Raw genomic sequence first — 10,603 nt, forward strand, 5'->3', positions numbered from 1 at the left:
TAAAAAGTCAAAGAGAGAGAACAGCACTCCATGAGATAGAACAGAAGCTGGAATAACTTCCATGCATGTTCATTTTTATTGAATTCCTCAGGGTGCCAGTTCTTTTTGCACACTACGCCCCTTCACAGAGAAAAAATATCCTGAAGCATATCAGTCTGACCCTGCCCAATGACAGTCCAGCGCCGAAATACCAGGCAATTCTTCTCTGAACAAGGCAAGCAACAACCCCAGACGATCGTTTTGGCCTCCTATGGGCCTCGTCAGTGAGGTGCAGTTGTATCTCTCTAAGGGCAAGTGTGCATGGAGTCCACGTCTGGTTTCCCCATTACTCTTAGGGTGACCCCAGAATAATTTGCATAAAAAGTCAAAGAGAGAGAACAGCACTCCATGAGATAGAACAGAAGCTGGAATAACTTCCATGCATGTTCATTTTTATTGAATTCCTCAGGGTGCCAGTTCTTTTTGCACACTACGCCCCTTCACAGAGAAAAAATATCCTGAAGCATATCAGTCTGACCCTGCCCAATGACAGTCCAGCGCCGAAATACCAGGCAATTCTTCTCTGAACAAGGCAAGCAACAACCCCAGACGATCGTTTTGGCCTCCTATGGGCCTCGTCAGTGAGGTGCAGTTGTATCTCTCTAAGGGCAAGTGTGCATGGAGTCCACGTCTGGTTTCCCCATTACTCTTAGGGTGACCCCAGAATAATTTGCATAAAAAGTCAAAGAGAGAGAACAGCACTCCATGAGATAGAACAGAAGCTGGAATAACTTCCATGCATGTTCATTTTTATTGAATTCCTCAGGGTGCCAGTTCTTTTTGCACACTACGCCCCTTCACAGAGAAAAAATATCCTGAAGCATATCAGTCTGACCCTGCGCAATGACAGTCCAGCGCCGAAATACCAGGCAATTCTTCTCTGAACAAGGGAAGCAACAACCCCAGACAATCGTTTCGGCCTCCTATGGGCCTCGTCAGTGAGGTGCAGTTGTATCTCTCTAAGGGCAAGTGTGCATGGAGTCCACGTCTGGTTTCCCCATTACTCTTAGGGTGACCCAAGAATAATTTGCATAAAAAGTCAAAGAGAGAGAACAGCAACAATCGTCTGGGGTTGTTGCTTCCCTTGTTCAGAGAAGAATTGCCTGGTATTTCGGCGCTGGACTGTCATTGGGCAGGGTCAGACTGATATGCTTCAGGATATTTTTTCTCTGTGAAGGGGCATAGTGTGCAAAAAGAACGTGCACCCTGAGGAATTTAATAAAAATGAACATGCATGGAAGTTATTCCAGCTTCTGTTCTATCTCATGGAGTGCTGTTCTCTCTCTTTCAGTTAATAATATTTAACTAGTGTTTGCGAGGCAGGAGTGTGGCGGTTTAGGGGTTAATATGTTTATTATAGTGGTGACGATTTCTGGAGCGGCAGATTAGGGGTTCATTTTTTTATTTTATTATTATAGTGTTTGTAATGCGGGAGGGCCTCGGTTTAGGGTTTAATCGGTAGTTTATGGTTGTTAGTGTACTTTGTAGCACTTTAGTTATGAGTTTTATGCCACAGCTTTGTAGTGTAAAACTTATAACTACTGACTTTAAAATGCGTTAGGAATCTTGTCGGTATAGGCTGTACCGCTCACTTTTTGGTCTCCCAGGACAAACTCGTAATACCAGCGCTATGGAAGTCCCATAGAAAAAGGCTTTACGAAATTTACGTATGTTGATTTGCGGTAAGGCCAAAAAAGTGTGCGGGACACCTATACATGCAAGACTCGTAATAGCAGCGAGCGTAAAAAAGCAGCGTTAGGACCTGTTAACACTGCTTTTTTACCTTAACGCTCAACTCGTAATCTAGCCGAATGTTATTTATATGAAACACGTGAACTAACTCCCTCTAGCTGTGAAAAACTGTCAAATGCATTCCTGATAAGAGGTGGCTTTCAAGGACTTAGAAATTAGCATATGTGTTAGCTTTCAACTAAGAATACCAAGAGAACAAAGCAAATTTGATTATAAAAGTAAATTAGAAAGTTGTTTAAAATTACATGCCCTATCTGAATCATGAAGGCTTAATTTGAACTTTACTGTCCCTTAAATATTATTTTTTGTTTTAAATATTTTAATAGCTTAAAATGTCTTACTTTTAACAACTTTGTTGAACTTGAAAACCTACTTTTTTTTAGTAATAATATATCTATACAGCTAGCACCATCCAAAAATGTATCACTAACACTTTTACATATTATAATATTAAATATTATTTATTGTTTGCACACCTACAAACAAAAACAAATCATACAAAAATGTAAAGTAAACAGTGATTTATATAGTTACTTATTGTATTACAACAAAGAACATTCATGATAATCTTCTAGAAGCAGTAAATGCCTGCGGACATTTGAATTTTTGATGCAATTACAGTAAAATCTTTACAATGCAAACAAAGCTCTTAGTAAATTAGTAAAAGATGTACGAGTTAGAATTTAGATGTTTTACAAATGATGTATTGAACATTATCTTGCAATATGTATCTGTAGATAACTTTGAAACCAAATGAGATCTGAGGCAACTTAATCATGTTATTTAAAGCTAAAAGTTATAATACAAATGAATACGTATATTCCATTGTTCTGCCTTATCTACAATGTCTGGACACAATATATAGTTTTATAAAAACGAGTAAAACCTAATTATAACAATATTAAAAATAACCATTTCAATTAGATTAAAGAACTGGATTGATCCACATACTCTGTAACAGTCTTCTTTTTTTTCTAGGACACAACATACCTCTACATTTTACCACCTATATCTGAACTAACCATTAATTTGCTATGCAGTTTTATATTTTTTCTTGAAAGTAAATTAAAATATTTTTGTTACATCTAAAGGGAAGTATTCATTTGTGTTTTGTTTTCTGTTTGAAGAAAAAAAAACAAAAAAAACTGTTGCTGGTTGGGTGAAGCTGTAATATTCTCCTACTGCATTACGTTTCCCTACCTACGGCCACGCCTACAAAAAACTTGCAAACACAGTTGTGCACGCATGCGCTCACTGCCGCAGTAGGAAAATATTACAGAACCCGCCTACAATAAACTTGTAAATATACTACAGAGCATGCATGCTTTCATTGCCGCAGTCGGGAAATATTACAGGACTGGTACGTCCATAATTTTGGCACTAGCTGGGGCAATTTAAATAACAGTGGCAAAAAACGCTTCATATTCATATTAATGAAAAATGTCCAATCATTTAATAAAACAAATCTGTGTTTTGCCACTGTTATTTAGATGTCACCAGCTAGTGTCAAAATTAATCAAACAAAACCGTACAATAAATTTGAATATGAAGCCTTTTTTTGCCACTGTTATTTAAAATTGCCCCGTGACACTATGAACTATCAGTGTTTGCGGGACATAGTTTCCTGCCCACTGCGGGACTGACAGCTCTGACCCGGTGATTTGTTTGATTAATTTTGGCACTCGCTGGTGACATCTAAATAACAGTGGCAAAATACGGATTTGTTTAATTAAATGATTGAACATTTTTCATTAATATGAATATGAAGCCTTTTTTGTGCCACTGTTATTTAAATTGCCCCAGCTAGTGCAAAAATTATGGACGCACCAGTTCTGCAATATTTACTGACTGCAGCAATGAGCGCACGCATGCTCTGTAGTCTATTGTAGACAGTGAGTGCATGCGTGCACAACTTCCTTTGCAAGTTTTTTGTAGGCGTGGCCGTAGGTAGGGAAATGTAACACAGTAGGAGAATATTACAGAACACCGGCCGCTGTTATAAATAACTGCAAATGTAAGCTCCAGTGTGACCTGCCTCATGTGGACCATGAAGAGTAGCAGAAAGTCACAGACTGACACTCCAATACTGGTTAGAGGTGCTGCACATTGGTGGGGGGTTTATATGATGCCTAGGCAGGGGTTTGAAGAGGAGAAAACTGAGGCTTACAAAATGAACCGGGAAAGCCAAGATGGTTCCAGGTCTATAACAAACTCTGTGCAGAAACTGCCTTACCGGTGCGACTCTATATTGCTAGCCTCACCATCAGCTACCTTGGAGTCCTAAAGGACGAAGCTCAACCGAAGTCATCCTTGGAAGCACAAGATATGGGAAACAGATGCTGCTTAATCCCACTCTTCTGACACGCACAATCAGCAAGTCTCTAACAGTGAGTAATTACTTGTATTAATGTAGCACAAGGAACAAGGACACTAGTTATCCATAGCTGCATGTTATCTACTCCATACCCAACTATCTACAAAAACTGAGTAAGTAAATTAAGTGAGTCCACATACAACTAGGGATGGGCAAATGTGTTTATATCCGAATTCGAATGTTAGAATGAATGTTATTGTAGAAATTCGATTTACATAAGAGAATGTTGATAAGAACGAATATTCTAAAAAATTCTATTTTTGAATGTTGTTTACAGTTTTCGAATGTCACATTCGAATTCGAATGTCACATTCAAATTCGAATGTTACATTCGAATGTCACATTCGAATTTGAATATTACATTTATAAAACACAATTGTAGACTAGAAACACTATTTTGAATGTCACATTCGAATCGAATATAACATTTGAATCGAATGTCACATTCGAAATCGAATATTACATTTATAAAACACAGTATTAGACTAGATATACTATTTCGAATTTGAATGTCACATTCGAATTCAATATCACATTCAAATCGAATATCACATTTAAAACACAGTATTAGACTAGAAATAGCATTCGAATCGAATATTACATTTATTAAACACAGTTGTAGACTAGAAATACTATTTAAAATTTGAATGTCACATTCAAATTCGAATGTCACTTTCGAATTCGAATGTTACATTTCAAAATTGAATGAATACATAGCTAAACATTCTATTATTCAAACGAATATTGTCGAATTTTATTGAAAAATTCGAAAATGAAAATTCGAAAATAGAATGTTAGAATGTTATATAAACATTCGAAATTCAATTTGAATGAACAAATGTATCAAAATTCGTTTTAAATTTCGAATTTTTAGAAACATTCACCCATCCCTACATACAACACAGTTCTTTTTTTTCTTTATGAATGCTGCAACAAAGTGTTCCTAATTACTGAACTGCTATTTGGCATCTAACCTCTCTATCAGGTGACAGATTATATCCGTTTCTAGTGTTTCCTCCCTGGGAAGCAATGACTTCTCAGTAATTTAACCCTTGGACCTACGCACCTATATCATTTGAACCAACAGGCTTGTTCACCAACAGTTATTCTCCCAGAGTCATTTTCTTTATTTGTATTCCTGAAATAAATACTTCAGTCTTTTTTAGTGACTATGTTCTCAGGAATTACCCACTATTGTATCATCTAACTGTTTAACTGGCTGAGGACATTTTAGTTAAGTGGGGGATGACCATTCAGATACCAGTTTGTCAGTGGCATTAACTCTTTTTACTGTGCATGCTTACAAACTAGCTTTACCCTGCTTTGCCTTCTGGGAGCCTCCACTTTGACCCAGTTTTTAACATTTTCTTTAAAAGGCTACCATGTTTCCTAAGCGAGGAAATAAGTTGACTAAAACCACAAATGCTACACAGAAATCATCAACACTGGTTGTTAAAATTTTCAAACCTGCTTAAAAACTCTCCTTTAAGGTGTGTCAGAGCTCACAGCCAAAAGGCAGAATCTCTCCTACAAACTCAGAAGAAGGCACAGAAGATTATATAGAAACATATAAAATCTCCAAAACTTTGATTGTATAACTTCCATCAAAGAATGATTTTGCCAATCTCTTAACTCAGGTATGCTCCTGTATTAGAGAAGACATCTCTGAACTTAAGAAGGAGGTAACAGAGATTGGCACCAGAATTGAAACCTTGGAGGAAAAAAATTGACACTTAATCTAATGAGATAACATTTTTCTAGCAACATATCCACGAACACGCCAAAGCAATTTCATGGTTGCAAAATAAATTAGAAGATTTTTAATATAGGAGTAGGAGGAATAATATCAGGCTAAGAAGTATTACTGAAATTGTAAAGGGCCCAAATTTGGAACCTTTTCTCAACATCTATTTCAATACCTATCACCCTAGACAGGGCACACAGAGCTCTAAGACCACAGCCTCCTGATCAAGATCCAACAAGAGATGTCATCATCAAGTTTCTGGACTATAAGGACAAGGAAGAAATTCTACAGCTGGCAAGGCAACAGCAACATGTTACATTTGAGACTCATTCTCTACAATAATTCATGGATCTGGTTCCCTAGACGACGTTGATGAAAAGGAAAGCTTTAGTACTCCTTACCAGTTATCTGTGGTTAAAGAGTGTCCCATATCACTGGGGTTTCCCTTTCCATCTATTTGCATCTGTCAAAGATAAAAAAGCAGTCTGTCAAACTCTTCATGAATCTATTGCCTTTTATGAAGCTCCTGGCATAGCACCACCTAACATTCCTACTACAGTGTTTGAGGGTCCCAGGGAACCTTCTACAATTCCCACAATGTACCTACCTAAACCTCAAAGACAGGAGTGAACCACGGTTTCTTCCAGATGGGCTAAAATAAAGACAACTGTGGTTCAAGTAAATATCCATGTACCACGTAGTGCACATACCTGTGGGTTGTATAAGTCTGGTATTCAGGACTGACACAGTAACATGATTCCTGCATGTCTAATAAGAACTGGACTATAGTAATTCTCTTGTAAAGTCTCGCTTTTTTTTAGTTTATTTAACACACTCATATGCTAGTATTTTTACTTATCTCCACAGCTGTCACAATGTCAGTTTGTTTTGTCAGTTAGGATTCATGATGTATTTTAATTGTCATTCTAATGTTGCTTTGTGGTTTGCATGAGGCTGGGGAAAAACTCCCCTTATTCTTGTTATTACTGTATGTTGAAAAGTTATTATGATTTTTATTATGATCTTTGTTTATCAATGTTGCAAGAAAATACCTGAGGCACACTTTTTTTTTTATTATCACTTTAGCAAATAGTTCCTTACCAAGACCAATATCTTAAATCACCTTGTTTTATATATAGTACTAAGCTAACAGAGCCACATAGAAACTAAGGTTCCCCGCATCCTTTTTTAGAATGGTTGCGAATCCTACTAAATCAGCAAAATCCTTGCCTGCCACAAATCCAAACCCAACCGTTTATTTAGAAACTAAATGATACACCACTATCTAATCCACTGCAGGATTTCTGGTGCCCATTTTGTTGTTGCTTTCAACTTTGTGGCTACCTGTTAACCTCTCTGCCTGGTCGTGAGCATGCTATTTGCCTAAGCTACCTGAAATAACTGAACTGTTTGAACTCTGCATTTAACCTGTATCAAGCTATTTAGTCAAAGACTGTGTTAACTTGCTACTTGCTTAAACTGCCTGAAATTCCTGAAGTGTTTAACTCTGCATTTAACCTGTATCACGCTATTCAGTCAAAGCCTGTGGCAACTTGCTACTTACCTAAACTGCCTGAAATATCTGTATCTGAACTGTTTAACTCTGCATTTAACCTGTATCAAGCTATTCAGTCAAACCCTGTATTAACCTGTTACTTACCAAAAATGCCTAAATTACCTAATGTGTTTAACTCTGCATATGGCCTCTATCAAGCTATTCAGTCGAAGTCTGTATAAACCTGTTACTTACCTGCCCAAAATTACCTGAAGTTCTTAATTCTGCATTTAACCTGAAGAATAGAGCTTTTATTCAGAATCAGTAAATTGCCTATCTTCCTGTCATGATCCTCATTATTCAACGGTATGTGAAATATTCTAAAGCACTAACTAAATTCTTCACAGATGTCTCTAGGGGGTCACGTCCTGGATTATATTCAGTGTGCTAGAGTGTATCATTAACTCATTCTAGCCTTTGGGTCTTCTTCAGGACAGATCCTAAACCCTGACTGATTTTGCTAGACTTGTTGGCCCGTCCTAGATTAAAGGAATTCGGGACTGGTTCCAAAGTCTAGGTATCATCTATTTGGAATTGTTAGCCATAACAGTAAAGTCTGCATTTCAGCTTTGGAGGGATATTAAACAGAGGGAATGTTGGGTTAAGTTTAATGTCTGTGTGAAACAAGATGTTGATATATTGTAAGATTTTTGTAAAAAAGGCAGTAATATTGGACATGTCCCCTATATGTGGATCATTATGCCTATATTTTTACATTTCCTCCAGCAGAGATTAGTACCACGTTGAAATATGTGTTTAAGATGGTGTGGCATCAGATATCAAGGGGAAATTTTTCTGAAATTAGTTTCAAGGATACCAGCAGACATGGAAGATGTTTTAAGTAACATGAGTTGCCTTTCTTTAGAAAATAATGGTACTAAGAGCTATTTAGTCCACAATTGTGTATAGGATGGAAAAAGCCTGCTGCTTTTGCAACAAGAATTGTATAGGTAAGTGAGAGTGTACGCCTAACTGGTGGGGTAGCATAGCATGATTGTTCTAAGTACATCAAAGGCTGCTTTACTAATTAAAGCAGGGCTTGCCAAAGTCATACGCTTATTAAATTCTGATTAGTTTTGTCTAGCTATTTTCCTGTACTATGATAAAAGATCCATGGCTCTAGGCCTATATTGACTTTTCTTTAGAGCTTGCAGCTTAATTATCTCGCCTCTAATAAAACAAATTCTTTTCCCTGACAATATTTGGGTCAGTTATCGAGTTGGTATTGAATTGAAAAAAATCAGTGAGGGACCTCTAAATGTGTTGTTGGTGCAGTGGATTAGATTTTAAAAAAAAGTTATAAGGGCTAAGGTGTTAGAAAAAAAAGGCATGCAAAGGGCTTTAACATAGAGATAAATACATATACAGTACATGTTTTAAATATGTGAATAGAGAGGATATCTGCACTATCACTTCCACAAAGTCAGCGACCAGGGTGAGAGATCCAAAATTTTTAGAATATATATAAATAAAAAAAGAGAGACACTCGCTGGATTTGCAAAGATTTACCGATTCCGTTTTGGTGGCTGATGCCATATTTATCTATACTGAAAGCCATATACAGATTGCTCTTGCTATATGCTTTATGATTTAAGTTGTTTCATATGTTGTCACTTGCATTTTCTTAAAGGACCAAAATCCTACGTTGCCCGAGATGGTGACGTCATCAAGGGGTGGCAACCTACTCAGGAGAGCATGTGTGATTGTGGTAGAACTTAAATGGGTGTTTGGTGTTGGGGTAAGTTCACTGTCTCTTTTGTATGTCTGAGGAAGGGGTTAAGCTTCCCAAAAACTTTCACATTTGAAGATTAAACTGTGTTAAAAGTCCTGGTGAGAGCACTCTTTTTGTTACTGTGCATACTTTCTGTTGCACCCCAGACAAATGGTCTACTGGATTCTGGAGTGCTTGTCTGTTTGATGATACTGTGTATATATATATATATATATATATATATATATATATATATATATATATATATATATATATATATTCCAGAAAACTGATACACTCACAGGAACATGTACCAAATAGGATTTATTCCATAGTTATGTAACGTTTTAGGGTTACCCCCGTCCTCAGACAAAATTACATACATAATAAGAAACATCTTATTATCTCAGGAAAATGAGAAGAATAAGAAAGAGATTTGATAATCAAAATCTCTTTCTTATTCTTCTCATTTTCTGGTATTTTAACTTGTTTCTATTATCTCTGTGTCTGATAACATCAATCAATAATAGTTTCCATCTCTCTATTTCTTTTCTTGGATTCTTCCTCTTCTGTCATAATCATCCATCTATAACAATAGTTTGTTATATGCTAAGAACTCCTATGATAAAATTAGTCTTATGTGTAATGTAGCTTACCTAGTTTAGTATTGTGGATTTGGCTTTATACCATAGTGAAATATATAATTACCCCTTAAAGCCAATATGATCTATAATTAGCTCAAATGTATCTAGTGGTGTGCATCTTTTTGATGCATTGAACCTCGGTTAAAAGATAAAGGGAGCATTAAAGATGTAAATTCTGTGTTTACTTTGTAAATAGTAAGCTTTCCTTAGAATGTCTATATATCATGTGGATTGTGATTGCTTTTAATACATTTCATGTGGTTATTTCTCACTAGCGGTGTCACAGTAGAGGCAGTACTTTGGGTGCCGTGTAAGCGATGAGGCGGTGTTGGGGTTGCCATGGTAATGGATACACAGAGTGTGTCGACAATTCAACTGGAACAGAATGATGACATCATGGACTTCCGGAACGCCGCCAACAGCGGCATGGCAAACAAACTTAAGGTGGAGGGTATAAAGAGAGGTAAGATGTTTCTTATTATGTATGTAAATTTTGTCTGAGGACAGGGGTAACCCCGAAATGTTACAGAACTATGGAATAAATCCTATTTGGCAGAAGTCCCTGTGAGTGTATCCGTTTTCTGGAATATTTAATTAATTCTTTGGGATTGCACCCAGGGCACTAGAGACAGCATAGAAGTGTTGTGAGTGCTTGACCCTAACTCCTGTGAACTTGTTATATATATATATATATATAAATACAGTCATGGCCAAACATATTGGCACTCCTGCATTTCTGTCAGATAATGCACCACTTCGCTCAGAAAATTGTTGCAATTACAAA

This window comes from Bombina bombina, unplaced genomic scaffold, assembly GCF_027579735.1.
Source record: "Bombina bombina isolate aBomBom1 unplaced genomic scaffold, aBomBom1.pri scaffold_554, whole genome shotgun sequence".
NCBI classification, from domain to species: domain Eukaryota; kingdom Metazoa; phylum Chordata; class Amphibia; order Anura; family Bombinatoridae; genus Bombina; species Bombina bombina.